Source organism: Dama dama, chromosome 18 (assembly GCF_033118175.1).
Source record: "Dama dama isolate Ldn47 chromosome 18, ASM3311817v1, whole genome shotgun sequence".
NCBI lineage: Eukaryota > Metazoa > Chordata > Mammalia > Artiodactyla > Cervidae > Dama > Dama dama.
The window spans coordinates 61,157,262-61,184,497 of NC_083698.1; the positions used below are offsets into that span (position 1 = coordinate 61,157,262).

The window sequence follows — 27,236 nt, forward strand, 5'->3', positions numbered from 1 at the left end:
GTGGAGGGCTGTCATAGGACCCAGTTCTGGGGACAGGGATTCTGGGAAGGTGGACCAGGACAGAGGCTTAGGGCTCTTTTGGCAAAGAGTAAGACAGAGGTGAAAGTGAAAGTTAACCTTCCCAGGTGGCACTAGTGATAAAGAATCTGCCTGCCAATGCAGGAGATGCAGGAGATCTGGGTTTGATCCTTGAGTCAGGAAGACTCTGAAGCAGGAAATGGTAACCCATTATAGTATTCTTGCCTGGAAAATCCCATGGACAGAGGAGCTCGGTGGGTTACAGTCCACGGGGCCACAGAGAATTGGACACGACTGAGCACGTGCACATAAGGCAGAGGTGAAGCTTCCAGAATGGGGTTCAGCTGTGAGCAGGGCTGGGGCCAAGGTCAGAACCAGGGTGCTGGATTGTAAGTCCGGGCAGGATGGAGCCATAAAATTCCTCCAGTGTACACACTGGGCTTCTTAAGGGAGGTTCACTGTGGTGGTTAGAGAGCAGATGCTGGGCCGGACTGAATCCTGCTTCTGCCATCTGCTAACTGTGTGATTTTGATCACTTCTCTGTGCTTCACTTTCTTCATGAAATGGGAATGATAATTATATTGCTTACCCTGTCATCCCTTTGGAGGATTAAATGAATTCATTTATGTAAAGCACCCAGGTCAGTGTTTGACCTGTGGTGGCACTCAGTGAAGATTAAAGGGTCGTCTTCTTGCCAACAGGCTTCCCAGGTTAACAGAAGTAGTAAATAACCCACCTGCCAATGCAGGAGACATAAGAGATGCAGGTTCAGTCCCCAGGTTGGGAAGATCCCCTGGAGAAGGAAATGGCAACCCACTTGCCTGGAGAATTCCATGGACAGAGGAGCCTGGCGGGCTACAGTCCATGGGATCGCAAGAGTCAGACACGACTGAGTGACTTAACAGGCACGCATACATGCCAGCACTGTTCCAGGCTCCAGGGATATGGCAGGAGACCAAATAAGGTTTCTCTTCTCAAGGAGCTGATATAGTGAATGTCTGTGGCAGGGGGCAGACAAATGACGAACAAGTACATAAATACATAGACACTCTTAAGGGATAATAAGTAAGGCAGGCTGAGCAGGGCAGAAAGACTGAAGGGTAGGGACTATTTTAGATAAAGTGGTCAGGGAAAGCCTCTCTGACTAGGAGACTTGAAAAGAGGCATCAGTGATTGAGAGAGTCATGTGGATATTAGAGGAGAGTACTTTCCAAACTGAAGAAAGAATAACTGGGGAGACTGGAGGTGTAAGCACGTTTGGATGTTCAGAATAGCATCAGGAGGCTAGGTGGCTGGAGTAAAGGAGGCCAGGAGGATGGTGGGATGTGAGGTTGGAGAAGTAGTCGGGGCAAGTGCACACAGACCTAGGCTGAGCCACGGTGAGGATACTTGGTCTAAGATGGAAGCCCGCGGAGGGCAGGCAGTTGAGCTGTCAGTTTCACCAGGGTGCACTGATAAACGATCTCTGGCTGGAGAATAGGCTGGTGGGGTGGGGTTGGTATTGTTCAGTTGCTCAGTCGAGTCTGATTCTTTGTGACACCACAGACTACTGCATGCTAGGCTTCCTTATCCTCCACTATCTCCTGGAGTTTGCTTAAGTTCATGTCCATTGAGTTAGTGATGCCATCCAACCATCTCATCTGCTGTTGCCCACTTCTCCTCCTGCCCTCAATCTTTCCCAGCATCAGGGTCTTTTCTAATTAGTCAGTTCTTCGCATCAGGTGGCCAAAATATTGGAGCTTCAGCTTTAGCATCAGTCCTTCCAATGAATATTCAGGGTTGATTTCCTTTAGGATTGACTGGCTTGATATCCTTGCAGTCCCAGGGATGGGTGGTAGGGAGCTCTTTGAAGCTATTGCAATAATACAGGCCAGAGAGAGTAGTGTCTTAAACTAGAGAAGAATTGGTGGCATGCTAAGGAGTAGTCACACGCTGCATGTACTTTGAAGACAGAATGGATGTGGATTAGGAAAGAGTAGAGTCGAGGGTGACTCTAACACCTTTGGTGTGAGCGACTGGAAAAACGGAGTTGCTGGATCCTATCCACCAGATGTGATGAAGACGGGGAAGGAGAAGGGTTAGAGGGGAAAACTGTCCTGCTCTGGACATGTTACACTTGAGAAGACTAGGAGACATCCAACGGAGGTGGCCAGGAAGCTGTTCAGGGGGGGAGACTGGAACTGGAGGTGTGAAACGGGGCATGGGTGGCGTGTATGTGGACAAGTCCTCTGGGGAGTGAGAATAAATAGAGACGAACGGAACCCTGGAGCTCCCCAAAGTTGAAGATCAGAAGGGACAGGGACAACTGTCAAAGGAGGCTCGGAAGGAATGGCCAGTGAGGTGGGAGAAAAACCAGGAGCGTGGCGTCTGGAAGTCAGTGAGGTGCATGTGATCAAAAGTGTCACAGGCTGTGGGAGCCCAATAAGGTGGCACTTGAGGTTAACCATTGGCTTGGGAACATAGAGTTGTTGTTGAGCGTGACAGGAGCCGCACCAGTGGCGTGGTGCGGATGAAAGCCCAATTAGGGCAGGCTCAAGAGAGGCTGGGAGCAGAGGAGAGGAGGCAGTAATTACAGACACGTCCTTTGAGGGGGTTTATTATATACAGAAGGGACAGAGAATGGGAACAGAATCTGGAAGAGCATGCAGTCAAGCGAGAGAGCATTTTCTTTTATGATGGAAGACATAACAGATTTGTGTGCTGATGAGAATGATCCAGTAAAGAGAAGGACATTGATGGCGCAGGAGAGAGAGGGCCACGGCAGGAGCCTTGATCTTGAGCAGACAACAGCGGATGGACCTGTGTGCCCTGAGGAGGGCCTGGCCCCTCACCACTGCTCACACCCCCAGTGGAGCTCTAGGTGCTGGCTGGGCACTTCCTGGGGGCAGCGGTGGCATGGGGAGTCCTGCTCAAGGACCAGCGCTAAATTCCTTTTATAGCCTCAGATTTCTGGTCCTAAATGTACACTGAATTTGATGAACTTATTACCGGAAACCAGACAGGGCACTCGCTAATAACAGCTGCAGGAATTTCTTGGCTTCCAAATTATGCAACTGTCCGTCAACAGCTCAATTAAAGCTCTCAGGCAGCAGCAGTTTGTCAGCTGTGTTTGCACTGAACAGGGTCAGAGAGAAACCCTCAGGAAAATCAATGAGATACAAGTCCACCACGGGCTTATTTTTAGATATTCTCAGCAACTCTTGTGCGGGTGGAGTCTCGGGCTGCTTTATGTCAGCGTCGCCGGGAACTGACAATCCGCGAGGTTGGCCATTCAAATAGCAGACAACTTCCTGCAGCTCACGGGCAAGTGTCTTATTTATTTTTATCCCAAGGCATAACTTCTTTTGTTTCAGGAGTCCTGAGTGGTAGGCTGTCTATTTGCCAGCCCTAATTATGGCTGATAACCTTGCCCACTGGCTGGGCTGGCTTGAGGAACTGTCTTCAAACAGGGGTTTAGGGACTTTGCTGTGGCTGAGAGGGGTTCCCAGGTGGTGCTAGTGGTAAAGAACCCACCTCCAACGCAGGAGATGTAAGAGACGTGGGTTCAATTCCTGGGTTGGGAAGATCCCCTGGAGGAGGGCATGGCAACCCACTCCAGTATCCTTGCCTGGGGAATCTCATGGACAGTGGAGACTGGCAGGCTACAGTCCACAGAATCTGACAAAGAGTTGGACATGACTGAGGTGACTTTAGCGTGCATACTGTGGCTGAGAGCAACTCTCTCGTCTCTGAGGTTGTTCCTGTTTTTCTTCATTACTGAAAGCCTAGCTGCCCTCTGTGTTCCTTTACCCTCTAGCCCAAATGACTGTCTTGGTTGGTGCCCCTGATCTTTCCGTCTTTGGCTCAAGGGGTCTTCACCTGGGCTGTCCTGAGCTGTGTCCTCCTGTCTGGACTTGGGCTCTCTGTCCTACCTGCCTGCAGGTCTTAACCTGGATGGCTGCTGAGTTTCTGGCTGCAGCCCCAAGGTCTGATAGCCAGAGGAATGTTCTGAGAACAAAGGAGACCCCCTGAGGCTGGCTGCTTGGACCAGCCTCATAACTGTACTGATACTCTGTGCTAGCACAGGCCTGTGATTGAGAGTGGGGACTCGGAGACAATCAGGGCTGATGGTACAGTGGGGAGACCAGCCACAGTGGGGAGTCACCATCCCCTTCTTGTGGAACTGCAAGTCCTCCAGGGCTGGAGCTGGACCTGATGGGGTAGGCAAACCAGAGCGGGATCTTCACACTGCGGGTCATGGGGAGCCATAGACATTTTAAGAAGGCCAGTGACATGTCATATTTGCATTTGAGATTGGCATGTCTCCCTGGCTTCTGCTGCGAGGAGCACGGATTGGAGGGGACAGGAAAACTGGTGAGGAGGCTTGATCATCTCTGCACCTGCCTGAGCAAGGAGGTGGCAGAGGGGATAAGGGGGCAGATGTCAAAGAGAATAAATGTGCTCAGTTGGCAGGACTCCCAGCTCGGCTTTAGAACACAATGCTGCTGAAGTAACTTGCACAAACTTGATTTCTTTCAGTCCTCGTGCAAACCCCTTACTCTCCCAAATGTAGGTGTTTATCAGTGGTGTGACTTTAAATGCTGCTTTCCCTCCCAGAAATAGTCTTTCTTTGTAGAGACCAGAGGAGGGGATTCTCTTTCTTGTGGACTCCTTCACATCAGAAATTATAGTTGCAGCCTGTGGGCCATGGAGACAAAGCTGAAGAGGAAACTCATGTTCTGTTTTCAGCTTTTCTTCCTCTGTTGTTTGGTTTGCTTGAAGAGAGGTAGAAGAGTATAGTGCTGGGAAACACACATTTTGAAACTGGATTGCCTGGATCTGAATCCCAGCTCCTCCAATTACTAGTGACTCTGGAAAAGTTACTGAACCTCCCCGTGCCTCAATTTCCTCATCTCTAAAATAAGGATAATAATAGTAACCTACATCATAGTGTTGCCGTGAAAATTAAGTGAAATAATACCTGTCAGGTACCTGGGTTAAGGCTTAACCCCAGTTCAGTTCAGTCAGTCACTCAGTCGTGTCTGACTCTTTGAGACCCCATGGACTGCAGCACGCCAGGCCTCCCAGTCCATCACCAGCTCCCGGAGTTTACTCAAACTCATGCCCATCGAGTCGGTGATGCCATCCAGCCGTCTCATCCTCTGTCATCTCCTTCTCCTCCTGCCCCCAATCCCTCCCAGCATCAGGGTCTTTTCCAGTGAGTTAACTCTTTACATGAGGTGGCCAAAGTACTGAAGTTTCAGCTTCAGCATCAGTCCTTCCAATGGAACACCCAGGACTGATCTCCTTTAGGATGGACTGGTTGGATCTCCTGGCAGTCCAAGGGACTCTCAAGAGTCTTCTCCAACACCATAGTTCCAAAGCATCAATTCTTTGGTGCTCAGCTTTCTTCACAGTCCAACTCTCACATCCATACTTGACCACTGGAAAAACCATAGCCTTGACCAGACAGACCTTTGTTGGCAAAGTAATGTCTCTGCTTTTTAATATGCTGTCTAGGTTGGTCATAACTTTCCTTCCAAGGAGTAAGTGTCTTTTAATTTCATGGCTGCAGTCACCATCTGCAGTGATTTTGGAGCCCCCCAAAAATAAAGACTGACACTGTTTCCACTGTCTCCCCATCTATTTCCCATGAGGTGATGGGACCAGATGCCATGATCTTAGTTGTCTGAATGTTAAGCTTTAAGCCAACTTTTTCACTCTCCTCTTTCACTTTATCAAGAGGCCTTTTAGTTTCTCTTCACTTTCTGCCATAAGGGTGGTGTCATTTGCATTTCTGAGGTTATTGATATTTCTCCCGGCAATCTTGATTCCAGCTTGTGCTTCTTCCAGCCCAGTGTTTCTCGTGATGTACTCTGCATATAAGTTAAATAAGCAGGGTGACAATATACAGCCTTGACGTACTCCTTTTCCTATTTGGAACCAGTCTGCTGTTCCATGCCCAGTTCTAACTGTTGCTTCCTGACCTGCATACAGGTTTCTCAAGAGGCAGGTCAGGTGGTCTGGTATTCCCATCTCTTTCAGAATTTTCCACAGTTTATTGTGATCCACACAGTCGAAGGCTTTGGCATAGTCAATAAAGCAGAAATAGATGTTTTTCTGGAACTCTCTTGCTTTTTTGATGATCCAGCAGATATTGGCAATTTGATCTCTGATTCCTCTGCCTTTTCTAAAACCAGCTTGAACATCTGGAAGTTCTCGGTTCATGTATTGCTGAAGCCTGGCTTGGAGAATTTTGAGCATTACTTTACTAGCGTGTGAGATCAGTACAATTGTGAGATAGTTTGAGCATTCTTTGGCATTGCCTTTCTTTGAAATTGGAATGAAAACTGACCTTTTCCAGTCCTGTGGCCACTGCTGAGTTTTCCAAATTTGCTGGCATATTGAGTGCAGCACAGCATCATCTTTCAGGATTTGAAATAGCTCAACTGGAATTCCATCACCTCCACTAGCTTTGTTCGTAGTGATGCTCTCTAAGGCCCACTTGACTTCACATTCCATGATGTCTGGCTCTAGGTGAGTGATCACACCATCGTGATTATCTGGGTCATGAAGATCTTTTTTCTACAGTTCTTCTGTGTATTCTTGCTGCCTCTTCTTAATATCTTCTGCTTCTGTTAGGTCCATATCATTTGTGTCCTTTATCGAGCCCATCTTTGCCTGAAATTTTCCCTTGATATCTCTAATTATCTTGAAGAGATCTCTAGTCTTTCCCATTCTGTTGTTTTCCTCTATTTCTTTGCATTGATCACTGAGGAAGGCTTTCTTATCTCTCCTGGCTATTCTTTGGAACTCTGCATTCAAATGGGAATATCTTTCCGTTTCTGCTTTGCTTTTCACTTCTCTTCTTTTCACAGCTATTTGTAAGCCCTCCTCAGACAACCATTTTGCCTTTTTGCATTTCTTTTCCATGTGGATGGTCTTGATCCCTGTCTCCTGCACAATGTCATGAACCTCTGTCCATAGTTCATCAGGCTCTCTATCAGATCTAGTCCCTTAAATCTATTTCTCACTTTCATTGTATATTCATAAGGGATTTAATTTAGGTCATACCTGAATGGTCTAGTGGTTTTCCCTACTTTCTTCAGTTTAAGTCTGAATTTGGCAATAAGGAGTTCATGATCTGAGCCACAGTCAGCTCCTGGTCTTGTTTTTGCTGACTGTATAGATCTTCTCCATCTTTGGCTGCAAAGAATATAATCAATCTGATTTTGGTGTTGACCATTTGGTGATGTCCATGTGTAGAGTCTTCTCTTGTGTTGTTGGAAGAGGGTGTTTGCTATGACCAGTGCGTTCTCTTGGCAAAACTCTATTAGCCTTTGCCCTGCTTCATTCTGTACTCCAAGGCCAAATTTGCCTGTTACTCCAGGTGTTTCTTGACTTCCTACTTTTGCATTCCAGTCCCCCATAATGAAAAGGACATCTTTTTTGGGTGTTAGTTCTAAAAGATCTCATAGGTCTTCATAGAACCGTTCAACTTCAGCTTCTTCAGCATTATTGGTTGGGGCATAGGCTTGGATTACTGTGATATTGAATGGTTTGCTTTGGAAATGAAGAGAGATCATTCTGTCGTTTTTGAGATTGCATCCAAGTACTGCATTTCGGACTCTCTTGTTGACCATGATGGTTACTCCATTTCTTCTAAGGGATTCCTGCCTACAGTAGTAGATATAATGGTCATCTGAGTTAAATTCACCCATTCCAGTCCATTTTAGTTCTCTGATTCCTAGAATGTCAACATTCACTTTTGCCATCTCCTGTTTGACCCTTCCAATTCGCCTTGATTCATGGACCTACATTCCAGGTTCCTATGCAATATTGCTCTTTACAGCATTGGACCTTGCTTCTATCACTGGTCACATCCACATCTGGGTATTGTTTTTGCTTTGGCTCCATCCCTTCATTCTTTCTGGAGTTATTTCTTCACTGATCTCCAGTAGCATATTTGGCACCTACTGACCTGGGGAGTTCCTCTTTCAGTATCCTATCATTTTGCCTTTTTATACTGTTCATGGGGTTCTCAAGGCAAGAATACTGAAGTGGTTTGCCATTCCCTTCTCCAGTGGACCACATTCTGTCAGACCTCTCCACCATGACCAGACCATCTTGGGTGGCCCCACACGGCATGGCTTAGTTTCATTGAGTTAGACAAGGTTGTGGTCCTGTGATCAGAATGTCTTGTTTTCTATGATTATGGTTTTAGTGTGTCTGCCCTCTGATGCCCTCTCGCAACACCTACTGTCTTACTTGGGTTTCTCTTACCTCAGACGTGGGGTGTCTCTTCACAGCTGCTCCAGCAAAGCACAGCTGCTGCTCCTTACCTTGGACAAGGGGTATCTTCTCACAGCCACCCCTCCTGACCTTGAACGTGGAGTAGCTGCTCTCAGCCCTCCTGCGCCCCACAGCAGCCACTCCTTGGAGGTGGGGGCGCCAACTGTGATGGACCATTGGTGAGTTGGAACGTTTGAAGACCAAGAGCAAGGATGAAATGCTTCTCAATGGCAACTCAACTACAAAAAGATTCATCAAAATAGTCCTTCCCAACTGGGACACCAAAGAGGCAGCGATGGGGCCCGTAGACTATTTAAAAATAGCTAATAGAAAGCATGTGTTAATCTAAGGCAAGTATCATAGGCAAACTGAACTTCAGTGCACTGTGGTTACAATAGTGACATGAACATAGTGCTTGGAAAACAGGGAGGCGTCAGCACTGCATTTGATGGGAGGGGTGGGAGCAGGGAAGGAGGTAACCAGGCTCCTGATCTCCTTCCCAGAGACTCAGCCTTGCGCACTGTGACCCTTTGGACCACCTTGGGGACAGTTTCCACTTTGCTCAGCTGTTGAATATCCTGGGGTCACTGTCTCATTCTTTTCATTTCATTCCTAGATTGATAGGCGGGCAGAAAGGTAGGGGAGAAGATGGCTGCAGTAGGAACAACAGTGATTCTTACCTGAGCCCATGAGGGGGTCCCTACACCAGGGGAATGGCTGCAGGAGGATTTTTGAAAAGGGGAAGTCATCTGTTTTTATGTTTGCACAAAGGGCCATGTGCTTAGGTGTGTGCTCAGTCGCTTCAGTCATGTCCCGACTCTTTGCAGCTCTGTGGACTGTAGCCCTCCAGGTTCCTCTGTCCATGGAATTTTCCAGGCAAGAATACTGGGGTGGGTTGCCGTTTCCTACTCCAGGGGATCTTCCTGACCCAGGGATTGAACCTGCATCTCCTGTGTCTCCTGCATTGCAGGTGGATTCTTTTCCCACTGAGCGACCTGGGAAGCCTTAAAAAAAAAAAAAAAAATCCTGTTTTTATGTTTATACAAAGGGACATGGGCTTAGGAGGCTCCAGCAAATGCTAACTGAGTCCACTCAGAGCTCTAGGTCACCCTCCTTCTCTCAGGGGCCCCTTATGTCTGCTTTTAACAGCTCCCAGTCCTCAAGGTTTTATTTCACTCAACAAGCATTCATGTCCTAATGTCATCAAGGCAAGGTCCTTGTAATTAACAAAACCCAGACATTTTCCTTTCTTTGCCGTCCCATTGCTTCAGAAACCCTAAATTTTCCAAGGAGACATTATGGGGTCTTTGCCAGTTGACCAGTGTCTTGGCTGACAATACCTCCGATTTCCTGGAGTTCTAGAGAACTCCCAAAACCACAGGTCACCCTGAGGGCTACCTCGGTGTAGGGACTCGGAAGGGGTCCTTGACATTTGATGATGAATTTAAAGTGATCCCGCTGATGAGCCGGTTCATTGTTTTTTTGATGGTATGACGCCCCCTGGTGGTCCTTTGTGAGAACAGCTTCTTCCAGGAGCTGTCATTCACAGCTTGGGTTGTGTAGGAGAAAAGAATGTAGGATCCTTCTTTGTCATACATTTAAGCTGCAAGTGGCAGCTCTTGTCATTTATTGTTCTTTAATGTAGGAGTGGCCAGTATGAGTGAGCCCACCTGCATATGCCAGAGCCATTTGGGTGATGCAAATATTGTGGCTCTGTAATAGCTTCAGGGTCACTGGTTTAAGATACGTCCTTTGCTGGCCTGCTAAGGATTCCTGATACCCAAGACAAGAAAATGAAGCTGGACCTATTGTCTCTAGAAGATCACTGTTAAAATGCACTCTGACATTTTGGGTTAAGCAGAAAAGAGGAGGCTTCACATGGGTTAAGAGTAAGGTAGCACTTGTTTAGTCGATAAATTATGTCTGACTGTTTTGCAAATAGCCTGCCAAGCTCCTCTGTCTGGGGATTTCCCAGGCAAGAATACTGGAGTGTGTTGCCATTTTCTATTCCAGGGGATCTTCCCGACACAGGGATCCAACCCACATCTCTTGCATTAGCAGGTGGATTCTTTATCACTGAGCCACTGAGAAGCCCAAAAAGTAACACGGAACATCTGTCATGTGCCAGGTATTGCTGTAGGCCCTTTCACATACCTTCTCATTTTAAGCTATAGCAGTCACCGATTCTGATGTTTATGGAATAAAATTGATTTCAGACCCAGCCCCATTTCTCCCATAAAGTCACGTGTGCTGTGCTCTGCGTAGTCGCTCAGTTGTGTCTGACTCTTTGTGACCCCATGGACTGTAGCCCGCCAGGCTCCTCTGTCCATGGGGATTCTCCAGGCAAGAATACTGGAGTGGGCTGCCATGCCCTCCCTCAGGGGATCTTCCCAACCCAGGGACTGAACCCAGGTCTTGCGCATTTCAGGCAGATTCTTTAGCATCTGGGCCACCAGGGAAACCCAAGAATACTGGAGTGGGTAGTCCAGCCCTTCTCCAGGGGATCTTCCCGAACCAGGAGTCGAATCTGGGTCTCCTGCGTTGCACGCAGATTCTTTACCAGCTGAGCTACCACGTTTAGTTCTCTGGTTTTCCACTGAGCATCCCAATGGCTCAGTCAGTAAAGAATCCGCCAGCAATTCAGGAGACAGCAGACAAGGGTTTGATCCCTGGGTTGGGAGGATCCTCTGGAGAAGGAAATGGCTACCCACTTGAATGTTCTTGCCTGGGAAATCCCATGGACAGAGGAGCCTGGTGGGCTACATACAGTCCATGGGGTCACAAAGAGTCAGACAGGACTAAGCGACTAAGCATGCACTCATGCAAACTCGGCTGCCACACTTAATGGTCTACTCTCATGAGCAAAGTGGCTCAGATGCCCTGATGAGATGTAACTATCTTAGAGTCGGACAAAGTTAAGGATGTCTCTTCTGTGTGGGCAAGTGTATATTTTTCTCTTGTTGTTTAATGTATTATCATAAACATAGCTATTGAACACAAGATACATTTATTATCTCCCAGTTTCATAGGGTCGGGAGGTTAGTATAGTTTAGCTGTGTCCTCTGCTGAGGCTCTTGATGGGCTGCAGTTAGGGTGTTGGCTGGACTGCATTCTCATTTGGAGAAGAATCTGCCTCTAAGCTCCTCCAGGTTATCAACTGAATTCATTTCCTTCCCCGGTTTGATTCCTGGGTAGGGAAGATCTGCTGGAGAAGGGATAGGCTACCCACTCCAGCATTGTTGGGCTTCCCTTGTGGCTTAGCTGGTAAAGAACTCGCCTGCAGTGCGGGAGATCTCGGTTTCATCCTTGGGTTGGGAAGATTCCCTGGAGAAGGGAAAGGCTACCCATTCCAGTATTCTGGCCTGGAGAATTCCATGGACTGGTCACAAAGACTCGGACATGACTAAGTGACTTTCACTCACTTCTTTACAGCCCTGTAGTTGAGGGCTCCCACTTTTTACTGACTTTCAGCTGCAGCCTGCCTTCAGATCTTAGAAGCCACCCACAACTCCCTGCCACATGAGTTTCCTCAACTTGGGGGCTTACTTCATTAAGCCAGCAAGGGGAATTTCTGACCTCAGGGAAGGCTCTCACCTGATTCAGTCAGTCCCACCCTTGATGATCTCCCTTTTGATGAATTAAAAATCAACTGATTTGAAACCTTAATTATATCTGCAAAATTTCTTTTTCTTTGCCATATTCTGTTGTTCAGTTGCTAAGTCACATCTGACTCTGCAACCTCATGGACAGCAGCATGCCAGGCTCCTCTGTCCTCTACTATCTCCCAGAGTTTGCTCAAATTCATGTCCATTGAATTAGTGATGCCATCCAATCATCATCTCATCCTCTGTCATCCCCTTCTTCTCTTGCCCTCAATCTTTCCCAGCATCAGGGTCTCTTCTAGTGAGTCAGTTCTTTGCATCAGGTGGCCAAATTTTTGGAGCTTCAGCGTCAGTCCTTCCAGTGAACATTCAGGGTTGATTTTCTTTAGGATTGACTGGTTTGATTTCCTTGTGGTCTAAAGGGACTCTCAAGAGTCTTCTCCAGCATCACAATTCGAAAGCATGAATTCTTCGGTGTTCAGCCTTCTTTATGGTCCAAATCTCACATCCACACATGACTACTGGAAAAACCATAGCTTTGACTATACGGACCTTTGTCAGCAAAGTGATGTCTCTGCTTTCGAATACGCTGTCCAGGTTTGTCATGGCCTTCCTTCTAAGGAGCAAGCGTCTCTTAATTTCAAGGCTGCATATTCTATTAGCTAGAAGCAAATCACAGATCCCGCCCACTCTGATGGGAAAGTGATTATGCAGGGAATGACTGTGGTGGGTAGGGATTCATGGGGGCCATCTTAGGATTCTGTCTAGCACAATAAGATTGTTCTTGATTCTTTCTTATTCCAGAATCATGGAAAATGCAGGTTCCATAAAGACAGACTGGCCAATTGAGTTTTACTCTTTCTTGATTCCTTAAGAAAATTCAGTACCATGTACTACCCAGGTATTGGCAGTACTATTCCATCTCTTTGCAGATGGTGGTGGTGGTGGGGGTGTGGATCTTCAGTTGCCCAGGTGTTCTCAGCCTTGGGACTAATCGTGTTTCCTTGGCTTTGGACTGAGGGGTCCCTACACTGTGCAGCTGCGTCTGCTGGCCTGGTCAGGCTGCCTTATGAGATGTGTGGGTCAGTTGTGGGAAACAGGAGCGAGGACTTCAGATTCTTATTTAAGCAATGTTATTGAGATACAATTTGAATACCTTAAAATTTACCCATCGTAAGTGTACAATCCAGTGAGTCTTAGTCTTTAAATACATTTAAACCAGCTCCACAATCCCACTTTAGAGTTCTTCCATTACCCTGAACGTTCCCTTGGGCCTTCCACACTCAATCTCTGCTCCCATCCTCCAGCCCCAGATAAACACAGATCTGCTGTCTGAATCTATAGTTTTATCATTTTATTCCCTAGAACTAGAATATAAATAGAATCATGTAATCTGTGGTCTTTGGTGTCTGCCTGTTTTATCAAGTAGAATGGTTGTGAGATTCATGCTTGTGTTGCATAGGTCATTACTTCATTCCTCTTTATTACAGCTTCTTTAGTTGTACCTCTAGTGCAAAATGCAAATGCCTGTCCCTTTGTTCAAAAAGTAGGGAAAAGGGCCATGAGCAGTATTAAAGCAGAAAGCTTTTCCTTTTTACATTTCTACTAGCAATGTCTGAGGGGTTCTTCATATCCTCCCCAACACTTATTTTCTATCTTTTTGATTATAACTTTTCTGCTGGAGGATTTGTGATGGTTTCTCCTCATGGTTTTGATTTGCATTTTCACAATGACCAATAATACTGAACATCTTTTCATGTGTTTACTTGCTATCCATATATTTTCTTTGGTGAAGTATCTGTGAAAATCTTTTGCCCATTTGTTTTAAAATTGAGTTGTTTGTCCTTATTATTGAATTTTAAGACTTAAAAAAATGTTCTGGATACAAGTTGATGTAGTTATATGATTTGTAAATATTTTCTCTTGGATGGTGACTTATCTTTTCATTTTTTAATGCTATCTTTTGGATAGCAAACATTTTTAATTTTAATCAAGCCCATTGAATAAAAAACTCATTGGTTTTGTGGTCAATACTTTTTGTGACATCTGATTCTTTTTATTACTCTCTTTAGGGGAGAAACTGGGGTCGTGGTGAAAGGCAATCACCAATTTTTTACTTGTTTTGGGGGAATTGAGGGACTGATTAATCTTGATTGTATTATAGAAATATACAGAGAAAATGAACATGGTTTTTAGATGAACAGAACCTTGCAGCCTTTCCCTGGCCGCCTCCTCATTGCAGACATGCAGTATGACGTGCTTGGGGGAGAGGCTCGGGGAGAGGCTTAGAGATGATGCAGGAGAGTCAGAGCCTGGAAGTGTCACTCTCCACATGGAGAGAGAAAACATCACAAGAACACTTTAGCAATCGTGGAATCCTCTGACCCTGTATGCAGTTTTTCTCCTAGAAGATCTGACCTTGTGATTATGCTAGAAGGGGAATGGTTTGAGGCTGAATCTCAAGTTTTGTTTTTTTTCCCCCCCAAATCTAAGTACCACTTGAAATTAATGATTAGTGGCCATCTCAGTTTTAGCTAAAACTGCAGACATGATAATAGGTGCGATGTTCATAGTATAAATGGTAAAGAAACATCTTATTACTCAGGAAAATTTTTATATTATTAATATCTTTCAGTTAGTTAAAAGATATTTATTTAACATCCATTATATGCCAGTCTCTATTCTAGGCACCATGGATACTTAAAAAGGGCAAAACAAACAAAAATCCTTGCTCTTGTGGGGCTTACATTCTGGGAGGGGAGACAGACAATACATAAAAAGTGAAGAAAATAACACTGTAAGATAGAAGTGACAGATGTCATGGGAAAAAATAGCGGGGGTTGGGGGTGAAGGATACTGAAGATGTTTCATATCATAGAGGGTGGTCAGGGGAGAACTCAGTGAAGGGGGGCTATTTGAGGTAAGGAAGTAATATCTGGGGAAAGAGCAAAAAAGGAAGCGCCTCCAGCTAGTGCTCAAGTTTCAAGAGGATGGTTGGCCCAGGATATTCAAGGACTGGTGCGGAGGTCAGGGTAGGAAGGACAGGGAAGAGGGAAGCAGGAGACAAGCCGGAGAGGAAACGGGGCCGGGTACCATCGGCCTCAAAACCCATAAAGACAGCTCTCACAGAGAGTGAACTAGAACACATTTTGTGCAACTATAACATCCAAGTTTCTGTTCTATTCAGGTGTTTAAGAGTTATATTTTCCTCCAATGATTTCCTGAACAATGCAAGTAATTCAGTGTGTGATTGAATAGTAGTTAACTTTTAAAAATGGCAAATGATGCTGTGTGGATAATAAAAGATAACAAATGGATCTAAAATGTTACTACAGCTGCCAAAAAGGTGAAAATACTGGTCTATGTACAATTGAATACAATTTAAATATAAAAATGCATCTATTTTTTTGAAATAGGTTTTAAACGGATTAATTAAAAATAGAGACTGGGAAATGACAAAGATAATTTTTTATGAAGCAGGCTATAAATGGAGAACTACAATGATGCAGTGAAGGTGTAGATTTAAAAAGTGACTCACCAGAATATGCAATTATTAGGTACAAGTAAGATGCACACTTCTCTGGAGGAGGGCATGGCAACCCACTCCAGTATTCTTGCCTGGAGAATCCCATGGACAGAAGAGCCTGGTGGGTTATAGTCCACGAGGTCGCAAAGGGTCAGACACAACTAAAGTGACTTAGCATGCACACTTACAGATACCTGAGTAATATGGAATAATATGGACAGTGATTCAATCAGAATATCTCCGTGTGCACTGGAGGCACAACATGAACACACGAGCTCCATCGGGAATGGGCTGAGCCTTCGCTGGTGGTTTGTGAGCCCATCTCACCATCGATGAGGAAGTAAGTCTTGCAGCCATCTCTACAAGTTGAATGGCAATGTGACTCAGAAAAAGGTGTGGGCTATGTAACGTAAAACTCAAACCAACATCAATCATTTAAACCAAAAGGTTCTTGAGGCTGAAACTGGACTTTTAAATGTAAAAAAAAAAAAAAAAAAATCCTGCCTCAGAGGGACTGGAGTAGGCCCGGAAGTCAGTCTGATGTTCATCTACCTGTTTCTGCCTTTCCTTGCGTTCATTTTTGCACAGCTTTGTCAGAAACCCATTGTTGGCGCCCTCTGGTGGCAGGTTCAAGCTGTGACCTAGAGACCCAACAGCTTGCAGTTAAGGTGGCCTAACAGGGCTTACTTGATGAGAAGTGCCTGTACCAACTCATTGACTGTAAAATCTAGTGTTTCCCTTTGTTAGTGATGCATATTCCAGAGTTTAATAGAATTACTTGAACGCTAAGTTGGGCTTACAAATAAATAAACACGTGTAACATTTCTGCATGATAATAACATACTTTCAGAGTTCTTACTATTCTAAGTGCTTCATGTTTATTAACTCATTTCAGCCACATAACAATTGTATAAGGTACTATTATATCCCCATTTTACAGAAGGGGGGACTGAGGCATAAAGAGGTCTCATCCGTAGAGTGTCACGTAACTAGCAAGTGGGAGAGCTGAGATTTAAACTCAGAAAGTCTTGTTACAGCTTCTGTGCTCTTAACCTTTGCACCCTACCATGGCTCATGTGGCAGGGGACACAGCTGGGTTTGTATAATGCCTGGTTCTCTAGCACTGTCTTTCGTTTTTCAAATACTTTGCTTTTTAAAAGCAAATCAAGGGAATGTACTCAGATAAATTTGTATGTGCACACACATAATATATATATTGAAGTGAAGTGAAGTGAAAGTCACTCAGTCATGTTCGACTCTTTGTGACCCCATGGACTATACAGTCCATGGAATTCTCCAGGCCAGAATACTAGAGTGGGTAGCCTTTCCCTTCTCCAGGGGATCTTCCCAAACCAGGGACAGAACCCAGGTCTCCCACATTGCAGGTGGATTCTTTACTGAGTCACAAGCCCAATACACATATATTAAGTTACAGATATCATTTAAAGACAGCCATATAAAAAGGAAGAACTATAAATATGAAGGAAGGTAAATACATGGCTTTGAACTTTAAAAGTATTTGAAAATTTTTTTTGTGGTGATGTATATATTCTTATAACACTTGCTGTCATTTATGAATTCAAGTTGTTCTTCAAATTGGGATTGAAATATAGTTTGCAAATCTTAATCTCTGTTAGTCTAAGCTTCTTGAGAGTAGAATTAGGATATGATTTCTCTTTGAGTACCAGTAGTGGGGACTCCATCAATACTTACTGTTATGATGAGCAATGGAATGAATGAGTGGGTACATGAGCTAAACTTTACTCAAAGTATGGCATCGTCATTGTATTGATAGCAAGCGCTCATAGGCTGTTGATGAATTCATCACTTTCCTTGCTGTTTTGTATGTACTAACTCAATCTACAGCAACCGTAGGAGGTAGGTACTACTGCTGCTCATCATTCCATAGGTAAGGAAGCTGAAGCACAAAGGTTAAATAAACTGTCCAAGCTGGTAAGTAGCAGAGCTGAGATTCAAACCAGGGAGTTTGGCTCTGGAGTCCCTGAGCCCAGCCACCATCTGCATGGCTTGAGCTGGCCTTGGCTGTGATGTGTGTGTTTACAGAGCTGCAGGGGTGCACACTGAGGGCCTTTATTTGGGGCTTAATGCTTGTAATGGAAAAGGTATTAGGCATGGATGCCTTTCAGCTCTGGAAAACTCAGACTTCACACGCTTCCCCCTGCTCCACAGCTAAACTCACTGTGCCCTTCCCCCAATCCCTAAACTCACTCCTGTTTTCTGCTCCCTGTCTTAGCAAGGGGCAACAACAGTCTCTCGTCTGGGCTTCCTTTCTCCAGGGTTGTCCCTGTCCCATCCATCCTCCACATAGTACTCTAGAGTGATTTAAAAAATGGACTTAATTTTCTTTTTAGTGGTCTTAGGTTCACAGCAAAATTGAACCTAAAATACAGAGAGTTCCCCTTGCTCTCCCACACAGCCAGCCTCCTACACTCTCAACATTCAGCCCCATAGGAGTGCATTTGTTGCAACTGATAAACCTATGTTGACACATTATTGCTGAAGTCCATAGTTTACCCATAGGGTTCACTCTTATTGTATAGTCTATGGGTTTGGACAAATCTATAATGACAAGTGTTCACGTCACAGCAGCACACAAAGTAGTTTCACTTCCTGAAATAGCTCCAGTGCTCTGCCCGTTCATTCCTTTTTCTCCTCTAGCCCATGGTAACTGATCTTTCCTTTTTACTGTCTCCATAGTTTTGCCTTTTCCAGAATGTTAGTATAGTTGGAATCATACAGTAGGTAGCTTTTTCAAATTGGTTTCTTTCACTTAAAAATATGCTTTTAAGTTTCCCCCATGTCTTTTCATGGCTTGACTGCTCATTTCTTTTTAGCAAAGAATAATACTTCATTGGACTTCCCTGGTGGCTCAGTTCGTAAAGAATCCACCTGCAATGCAGGAGACCCAAGTCCAGTCCCAGGGTTGGGAAGGTCTCCTGGAGAAGAGAATAGTAGCCCAGTCCAGTATTCTTGCCTGGAGAATTCCACGGACAGAGGAGCCTGGTGGGCTATAGTCCCCGGGGTGGCCAAGAGTCAGACACAACTTAGCAATTAAACCACCATCACCAATACTTCATTATCTGATGTATCATAGTTTATTTATCAGAGTGATCTTTCAAAAACACACATCTGATTGCAGTTCTCTCTACTTAAAGTCCTCTAATAGCTTCCCTGTGGATAAAAAAATAAACTCGTTAGCATGTGATCCAAAGTCTTCATAAAAATAGCCTTGCATTCTACTCCATTACCTTCCCCATGGTACTTGGCTCTCCATTCTTAATGAACTTTTTTCTGTTCCTCAAAGTGACATCTCACTTACCCCAGGGCCTTTGCACTTGCTTCACATCCTCCCCCTACTCTAGCTCACTGTTGTCTTCCAATCTTGTTGTTCAGGGTGACTTCAGCATCCTTGTAGGTGGTCTATTCGATATTTGGAAATGCAGTTTTTATGGTTATATTTTTAATGTCCATTATACACATGTCCCACACTTTAGTTAATATCCTGGTATTCAGGTAAAGTAAGTTCATTTTCTAATCACAAATGTGGTCAAAATGTTAGTGAAATTATGTTGAAAAAAATATAGGTCAGGAAAAAAATTTTAAAGACATATTATATATTTAGTTAGCCCCAAATTAAGGATTTTTATTTAGACAGTTGCAGTTGAAGTTATTTTTTGCTTAGTAATTATTTATTGTCACTGGAAGTAGTTTAGTTTTACTGAAATAAATTTGATTAAATCATGAAATTAGAATAAATTTACTTTTATGACTTTTATTTTGGACCTTCTTTTATTGAATCATTAATTGGTGATTCAGTTTATTTTTAGTGTTAGTGTGCATACCTGAAATGGTGTCTGTTCCATGACTTCAAATTTAAGGTTCCAATGCTCTTCTTCTCTGTATGTGTCTGCTTTTCCTTCTGAAATGACAGGGTTGGCATATTTTTAAACATTTTCTGAAAATGTCTATAAAGCAAGTTCAAAAGACCTGAACTTTTGTTCTCACTCAACTGTGGAAAAAACTAGAGACTATTAATGTATTTTCTTTAAAATGAGTAGAATTGCAAGATAAACTATCTGCTACATTACTGCAGCTGTCTAGCATTTGTTAAGGGCTTAATACATGGCAGGCACTTTCCTGTAAATTATTTTATTTAATTCTTGCTCCAGTCTCACAATTTATGTAGAATTTTCTCCATTTTATATGAGCCAAAACTGAGTCTTAGAGGTTGAATCATTTGGCCAGGGGCACATAGATAAATGTGTTTTTATCCAGAGAATGTGTTTTTTTTCACTTCACAGCACAGTTTTTTGATGACCAGGCCAGCTTCTCAAATCATTTTTGGATTTCTGTAATGGGCATTCAGTGGCAAGGAGCATGCACACATAGAGCAGGTGTGATGATAAAATAATCAGACTCATTTTGTGGGTGGTTATGGGAATCATTCTCATTGTTTTATAGTCACAAACTACATTATGTACAGTATATATCCTTGTGGGTAGATGGGTGTGTATCTGTATATGTGTACAAAAGCCTGCCTTGGAAAGGATGCAACAATGCCTTTGTAAATTTCCAAAATACAACCAAATCATATAGACAAAACCTAAGTTGGCAGCCAAATGCTGTGATAACAGTACCTCAAGGCTCAGGTAATAAACATTTTAAAGAGGTTTTACAATCTATTAATATTATTTTTTCATCCTCATTCTTTTAAGTTGGTGCTTGGCACTGATCGGCTATGACCTTGGTTATCCTTGACTATGCTTTTGGTTATTTATTGTAGCTGTATTGCCCCTGCCTGCCATAGGCAAACACTCTCCCCAAAGATGTTTTTAGAGTACATTTTATTGATGTATAGCATAAATAAGTTTCAATGTAGACAAATCACAAGGCACAGGTTAATGATTTTTAATGAAATGGACTCCCATGTAGCAGACACCCAGATTAAGAAAAAGAACATTATCAGCATCAGAGAAACCTCCTCATATCTGGTCTTAATCACCATCACCCGCTCTCCAAAGGCTTCTACTCTCCTGACTTTTATCACCAGTTTTGCCAGTTTTTGAACTTCATGTAAGTTGAACCACAGAAAATTTTGCATTTTTTTCCACTTTTCAACGTTATTTTGTGAGATTCATCCATGCTCTTACATGCAGTATTGGTTATCCACTTTGATTTCTACACAGCATTCTTTTATCTGAATATGTTACAATTGATCCATTCTCTTGTGGATGAACACTTGAGTTTTCCCCAGTTTTTGACTGTTATGAATAGTGCCCCTCAAAACATTCTCATATGTATCTTCTGACACAAATACATATACATATCATTGGATAAATGCATAGGAATGGATTGCTGGGTTATGAGGTATATATATATATTCAGCTTTAGCAGATGCTGTCAAACACTTTTTTCCCAAAGTAGTCGTGTCAATTTAAATTACCATTCATAATATAGAAGAGAGTTTGCTGCTCTGGATCTTTGCCAACAACTGGTATCATTAGCTTTTTTTCATCTTAGCTGTTTGGCGGGTAGGTTCATTATGGTTTTATTCTGTGTTTCTCTAATAACTAATGCAGTTGAGCACCGTTTTATGTGTTTACTGGCAACTTGGATATCCTTTTATTGTGAAAGACCTGTTCACATCTCTTGCCCATTTTCTATTGGGTCATGTATGTTTTTCTTACTGATTGTAGGAATGTCTTATGTTTATCTCCCAAATAATGTACTGGCTGGAGGTAGTGTAGAAATCCTGGGATCCTGGAAGGGGAAGAACAGAAAGGAGGTTGGGGCACCTGGGTAAAACCTCACTTGCTTCTCCTTTCAGCCCCAACATCAGAAAGGTATTTTAGGTAGCAATGCCTTTAGTCCCTGGTGGCTCTGTGTTTCTCCAAGAGATAGCTGGCCCCACTTCTTGCCTATTAATGTGCATTTTGAAGCCCCATCACCTGGGAATCTATATGGTATTCTAAACATACAGTTTCAGATGCTCTTGTCCAGTCCCAAACTTGGGTGTCATCTCCGTTTCTTCACCTCTTCTCCCAGCCCTCACCTCTCCAGTCCCACCAAGTCCTGGCAATTCTGTGTCCAAAATATGCATCTAGGGACTTCCCTGGTGGTCCAGTGATTAGGAGTCTACACTGCCACTGCAGGGGCCACGGATTTAACCCCTGGTCTGGGAACTAAGATCCCACTGCAAGTTGCATTTTGTTTCACTTTTCATTGTTATTTTGTGAGATTCATCCATGTGAGTGTTTGTTTATCCACTTTCATTTCTATACAGCATTCTTTTATCTGAATGTGTGGCCAAAAAAAAAAAAAAAAATGCATCCAATAGGGTCACTTTACCCTACTTCTACCACCAGCACCTGGTTCAAGGCATATCACCCTTGCCCAGGGTCAATGAAATGGCTTCCAAATGGGCCTCCAACTGCCTCAGTGAACAGTTTAAAACACAAGTTGAACCCTCCTTGAAGTGCTTTATTCTCATGTCATTATTCTTCATACCCCCTCTTCTTTGACTCACAGCACCATGACTGTTGGTAATTACATGTTTCTTTCCGCCTTTGTTCTCATGCCTGTCTTCTCCCCTGACCATGAAGGGATCAGGCTGACTTTGTGCACTAGTGCAGCTCCACAGTTGGTGCATTTGAACATGAGAGACTGAATGAACACCCCATGTCAAATCTGAATCCCGTCCCTGCTGTCCCCATCCGGCGTTCATCCAGCCCCTTCTGGGTATTTCACGTGATGAGGCTGTCACTAAACCTGCAGTCACCTGTCCTGCATTGGAAAGGAAAGCAACACACCTAACTCAGTGTTCAAAGAGGAGGCAAAGTGTGTAAGCTGAAGGAAGGCTGAGGTCCCAGCAAGACGGGAAATAGGAAAATCTTCCCAGGGCACCAGTGTCCTTGCTTAATTGTTTTAGTTGGAAAACTCCAACTAAAACTCCAACTAAACTGCAGATGCAGTTCCTGACTCTTTGGCCCTCACTTCCCTCCCACCCATAACATTTCTAGGGAACACAGTGCCCTTCTGTTCCGGGGGCAAATCAAGCGTGTATGTGTGTGGGGTCTATCCTGTTCCCATATCCAGCCTCTGACCTCTCCCTCTGGAACTGAGGTCAGAGTGGAATATGACATGACCTGGGGCTTCCAAAAGGGCCTCACCCATCTCTCAGTGGCCCAGGCCCTTACCCAAGCGTGGATTATTGGACACACTCTCATCAAAGGTGGTAGCAGGCAGCTAGACGTCCAAATGCATTCCCTGAATGAGACAAGACCATGGTTTGCAATTCTGGCTGTATTGAGGCCGGGTCCCCAGTGTGTAGTTAGTCTATTAAGTAGGAATCTCACCCTGTGATGATCCCAATTAATTTGACATTTTCCCTAGTTCCCTTTAGATAGTCTGTACTCAGCACTGTGGGTTCATGAGCAGTTTTTAAATCTGACACAGGAAAGGTCGTCCTGTATCCCCATGGTTCACAGTCAAGGCGAAGTCTATCAGTATAGCTCAACAAGGCCTTGGAGCCAGAGAGATGAATTCTAGCTGTATCCAGGCATTTGTCAAGTGGGACCCTGGGCATTCACTTACCTGGCTGAGCTTCAATGTCTTCCTCTGCCATGTGAAACCACTTCTTGCCTCTAGGGCCATTGTGAAGATTCAGGAAGTTATGGAAAATGTCCGGCACTGTAGCTAGTTCAGAGTAGGTGTCCTGTATGGGATGATTCGTATTTCAAATGTTTCCCATCTTATGGGAAAGATGACCAAATACGGCTTGTGAATCTGTTTCATTTTTCTGGGAGGTACTACATTTACTCTTGATCCCAGGCAGTATTTGCTGAATTGTTATAGTGTGAGATACTGCCAGGCTCATTGGCATTTCTGATGGGGAGACAGAGGCAAGGGGTAGAAACTGATTTGAGCAAGTGAGCTGGAAGCAAGTCCAAACTCTGAAGCTTTTAATAATCTATCTTCAATTCATTCACAATTAATTCCCATCAGTTACGAGTATAGAGGACTTCAGTTCCCTCTTTTCCTAGCACATAGCTGAATAATTAGAATCCCCCAAATACCCTACTTTTTTTTTAAAACTTACATAGTTTGTTAATTTCCATACATACAGGCCAATGAGGTACATTGTTTAAAGTTCAGGAATCTATAGACAGATTCTCTTTAATGACATTATTCTATTTCCAAGGCTATAGAAATGAGTCAGTTTTGCTTCTTCCCTCAGCTGAAGTTGTTGCATCAAATCTGTTATCAAGGTCAAATGTATTGAATTAGTCAATGTTTTTTTTTTTCTTTTCCATTTTCTCTGCCACCACCCATGTCTAGGTTTCCCCAGAATCCTACAATAGACTTAAAAAAAATATTTTTTTTTATTATGGAAAAATTCAAACTTCAAATATACTCAAAAATAAAGAGAATATTATATTGAACGCTCATGTACCTGACATAAAACCGCACCAATTGTAAACATTTTGCCATTCTTCTCCTTCATTTTTTTTTTTCTGGACTCATAGAATGTCACTGTGTATCTCTAATAAATAAGCAATTTGTGTCCCCCACAGCTTTCTCATTATTCTTTCTCTAATATCATTTTTCTCATCAATCCAAAATTTCCCACCCAAATGCCCTACTTATCCAGTAATTCTGGACATGTGCTCTTGTGAGCCTTTTGAGCAACACTGACAATAAAGGAAAAAAGAAACAGTGAAGACTTGGAGGGGATCCACTAATTTTCCCTGGGTAATAGTAGTGTGGATGGTAATTATTTTTCTCACCAGTGTCCCACATTTCGTAAGCCATAATGTATTAGCATCATTATCAGAATCTGCTCCCCACCAAACTTTCTAAATTAAAACACCGGGCAAGTTAATTTAAATGCAGCTGTACCTGTGAAGTACCAGTTACCCTATATAAAGTGGTCAAAGCAGAGAGCAGGAGGCTCAGAACAACGCGGGGTCAGCCGTACCGGACTAAAAGCTCATCAGTACTGAGAGGGAAGGCGACTGTGCTTTCTCTTGCAGAGCACAAAGGGCTTATTCCATCAATGGAAGATGCTCAGTAAACAGTGGCTAAGGTGATGAATGAACGATGCTTCTCTTCCAAGCATCTAACAACATTTTGCTTTTTCTATTTTCCTCAGTGACAGACGCCTGCTTAGCTTAGATCCCTCCAGATATGGACACTATTTTTCAAACCAACCAATTGATAAACATTTACTGAGTTCTTATTATATGCCAGGCACTGGGTATGCAGTTGTGACAAAGACAGTCATGTCCTTGCTCCCTTGGACCTCGTAAACTGGTGGAGAAGACAAGATAGAGTCAAGTTAAAGAAAGAAGATGGGAGACGTCGGGCTGGAGCGGCGGCGCGGCGGCGCATCGCAGACGGCTTGAGCGCCCCGTGCAGCCAGCTTTCCGTCGCCGTCGCCGGGCGGCGCCGCTCCAGCCGGAATGCGCCTCGGGGCTCCTCGCAGCTTCCAACCCCGCGGCCGCCGCTCCCCTAGCAGTCGGCACGCACACCGTGAGGACTTCAACCAGAGCCTGGCCGAGTGGAAGCTCTTCATCTACAACCGGACCTCCGGAGAGTTCCTGGGGTGCACCAAGAGCTGGGGTTTGATCTTGCTCTTCTACCTGGTCTTTTATGGGTTCCTGGCTGCACTCTTTTCATTCATAATGTGGACCATGCTTCAGACTCTGAACGATGAGGTTCCAAAATATTGTGACCAGGGTCCTAGTCCAGGACTTTAGGTTTTTCCAAAACCAGTGTTGGTGTTGGATTTTTCATTCCGCCTGTCTGATTCAGAATCCTATCAAGGGTACGTTGATGACCTTAAGAAATTTCTAAAGCCATATGGCTTAGAAGAACAGAAGACTCTCACAGACTGTACCAGTGGAAACTTTTTGAGCAGAAGGGTCTAGAATACACAGCATGTCAGTTTCCTCTTGCCGTTCTTGAAGCATGCAGTGGTGTGGATGATCCCACCTTTGGCTACCAAGCAAGAAACCCTTGTATTCTTGTGAAAATGAACAGAATAATTGGATTAAAGCCTTAAGGAGAACCAAGGATAGACTGTATTGGAAAGAGTGAAAGCACTGAAGTTCTATCAACTTATTCTCCCAATGGAATGACAGATTTAAAATAGTTTCCATATTTTATGGAAAAAAACTGTATGGGAGCTGCCTGCAGCCACTAGTTGCCATCCAGCTCAGCTTTGGTAGTGATGGTGATGTAAAAGAAGTAATGGTTGAGTGCAAGATTGATGGATCACCCAACCTAAAAACCCAGAATGACCGTGACAAGTTTTTAGGACCAGTTGCATTCAAGATCACCATGCATGCATAGTAGGAGTTAGGATGTCTCCACAGAGTAAACGTTGTGTTGTCTGTCTTCAATTTGTATCAGCAGGACCTGCCACTCCAGAATTATGAGACCGCCTTGGAGAAAGGTGAAGTGGTGCATGACACTGGGATAACATAATGTGCTTCCCGATGATAGTGGTCCATGTCCTTCTAAGTAACTTCCTGTTGCCTCTGCTGCCTTTTGAACCGTGTACAGACACCAGATAGGGACTGTGAGCATCTGATTCTAAACATGTAGGTTGGGGGTCTTGTCCAGTTTTTATGTGGTTTAATTGCCAAGTGTCTAAAGCTTAAATGTGCTGTGCTATGTAAATATTTTATAGATTTAACGCTGGTTAGCTATCATATTTTGATGCCAACAAGGTTTTAAGGGATAAAATGGTACCTGACCAACATCGAATGACTTTATAGCTGCAAGAAATTCAGTGTGTGGGAAAGTTCTGTATGTGAGGAGGAAAAAGGAAAATAAAAGTGTATTTGAAAGGTGAAAAAAAAAAAAAAAGATGGACAGATGTGTAGGTGCTGCAGAGGAAATAAACTCTTGATTGGGAAGTCAGGCAAGCATTCCCACCCGAGGGGTGACTTGTAAGTTGAGACCTGAAAGATTAAAGCAGGAAGGTGGAGTGGTGGAGAGTGGGGTTGTGCTTCAGGCGGAGAGAACAGCATACAAAGAGATCCTCAAGTGGCAGACAGTTTGGCTTGTTCAAGGCAGTGAAGGAGGCTGGTGTGCCTGGAACCCTGTGAAAGACGGGGAGTGTGGCTGGCGTGAGATGAAGTTGGACAGGTGGGTAGAAGCCAGATCATGCAGGGACCTGGAGGCTGTGGTTATGCATTTGGGTTTATTCTGAGTGCGGTAGGAGCCTGCCCTTGCTTCCTCCAAACTTACTTCACCTGCAGTTTTTTTTTTTTTTTTTTTTAAATCTCTGTTTTTGGCAATTCTATTTTTCCAGTTGCTTAGGCCAAAAATTTTGGAGTCATTCTTGAGTCTTTTTTCCCCCTCTCCTTCCACTACATCTTCCCTACCAACAAATTCAGCTGCCTGTGCCTTTAGGTTATAATAGACTCTCACCACTTCTCAGCACTTCCACTCCTTCCTGATCTAAGCCACCATCATCTCTTATCTGAATTACTGGATTCACTTCCCAGCATCTTGGGCTAAGAATGCTGTCATATTATCTCTCTCCTGTGGTCAAAACCTTCTAATGTTTCCCTGTCTCAGAGTGAAAGCAAATCTTCTAACCATTGCAAAATCTGGCCCCTCCTTTGTTATCTCTTAGATCCTGGATGCAAAGCTAGTGGGTACAATACTGGAGGGGAATCAGAGGCTATAATCATTTATTCACTCAGTTAATCCTTCAACAAATAGTTATTGAATGTCTGCTATGTGTCAGGCACTCCTCTAGGTGCTTGGGACATACTGGGGATAGA

At 43.9% G+C, this 27,236-nt stretch overlaps 1 pseudogene; it reads left to right on the forward strand.

Annotated features, from left to right (window-relative positions):
- The first annotated feature begins 24,899 nt into the window (after window positions 1-24,899).
- Window positions 24,900-25,791, forward strand: LOC133073031 (sodium/potassium-transporting ATPase subunit beta-3-like; annotated as a pseudogene).
- The last annotated feature ends 1,445 nt before the right edge of the window (window positions 25,792-27,236 follow it).